Here is a 1,823-nt window from a genome sequence, read left to right on the forward strand (position 1 = left end):
CAAAATTAACCAGTCCCTTTTTGAAAGAGTCGTTGGATGCAGGTCTGGGCATGAAAGAAACCAACAGCTGTGGTCAGGTTGCCCCAAAAGGCTCCTCTGCACTCCTGTCTCCCATGACCTTGGCTCACCTCCCGGTTCCTACTCATCAACGCCAGCTGGATCACAGCTTGGTCCAGCTCCCCAGCCAGGCTCCTGCATTTCCCCAGGATGTTCTCAGAGCCTCAGAGAAGCACAGCCCCAGAGGTTCTGATGAATGTGGATGGCACTGTGAGTGGCACTGCTTGAGTGGCCCACACACCCATACAGAGTGGCCCCACCTGGTGCCCCGAGCCCATTATTGTAATTGTCAAGGCATTTTGCTAAGTGCTACACAAATGAAGGTGACTGGGCTTGGCAATGAGGACACCTATGTGTCACAACACTGGCTTCAGCCTGCCTGGGCATACGTTGGGTTTCCTACTTAGCAGCTGAGTTTCTTTGCCACCTCACCCTACCTGCTGCTATGAGCACAGTGCACCTGGCTCACCTGAGTTGTGTTGGATGAGGAGGAATTGTCCTGAGCCACAAATAAAATGTATAATATAGTTAATGTATACAAGTAACAAAATTGCCTTTCTATATATATATGTTTACACATAAAAAGGTGTGTCCAACCTGTGGGCCGCAGGTTGAACACGCCTGCCTCAGTGCAGTTAACATCTCTGCTAATCCAACCTCAGTTACCTGAACAGGGAGATCATTCCAACAGCCACCTACAAATGCTCTGAAAATTAAGTGAACTTAAAGCAAAAGCACTGGATTTTCTGTCTCACAGTGGAGCACTCAGTCTTAGCTACCACAATATGACTTCCTCTCACCACACAGAGAGACCTAAGACAGGGTCTTCCGTGCTAACTAAATCTTACATTCTTGTTGAACTCTCCCTGGGTGAGATGTGAGGAGAGGCGAGGCAGAGTATGAGTGAGTCCCAGGGTGCCAGAACTGGGCCAGTGCTGCTCCCCAAGGTCACAGAGAGTGCAGAGAGCCAGAGGGTTCAGTTGCTCTGCGATGGTTAGAGTTGCTGCCTACAAACAGACTTTGCCAGCAGCAAAGTCAAGCGACAGGTGACAGAGCAGCAACCAGTACAAAAGACCAAGACTGTGGGGGGAGACTAGGGACCAGGGAGCGCTCCCTAGCTTCTCAATGCCCTTTCCTAGCAGTGTGGATGCAAGGTCTCTAGGGAAGCCTTCAACACCACTGTCATGCCTCTTAAGTCATTAGGAGTGGCTCCAGGTATAGCACTGAACACACCCCAAATTACAATGGGCAAAGTCTAAAGGCAGGAATTCCAGGCTGGCCTGGGATCCCACTTCTTCCAGTTGACATTCCACCTCCCGCAGGGTGGGGTCTCATCTTGGGTTCCAAGAAAGCCCCTGCGTCTGGGCAGCAGGGTAGAAAAGAGGGGAAGGGCAATCAGGTTCCCAGGAATTGCTACCAGCCTGTGCCACCTACACCTAGGATCTAGTCATACCCACACAGGAAGCCTAAGAAGGTCCTTAGCATTGGGCACTTTGAGGAGCAAACTGACACACACTTGGAGCTTCAAACAACACAAGCCTACTGTGTACTTCCAGAGGTCAGAAGTCCACGTGAGTCTCGTGGGCTGAGATCCAGGGGAGGCTCTCACACGGAGCGTGACACTAATTTTGTGACAAGGATGCAGAAACATGGCTCTGTCAGACCACATTTATTCTTTAGAATATTACTACTGATGAATAGTAATTTTCATTTCATGTGTTTTATTAAACAATGAGTACCAAATAGGAAGAAAAATCACAAAAATA

The sequence above is a fragment of the Cavia porcellus genome, unplaced genomic scaffold (assembly GCF_034190915.1).
Source record: "Cavia porcellus strain 051 isolate PalLab524CR breed Dunkin Hartley unplaced genomic scaffold, mCavPor4.1 scaffold_19, whole genome shotgun sequence".
NCBI classification, from domain to species: Eukaryota; Metazoa; Chordata; class Mammalia; order Rodentia; family Caviidae; genus Cavia; species Cavia porcellus.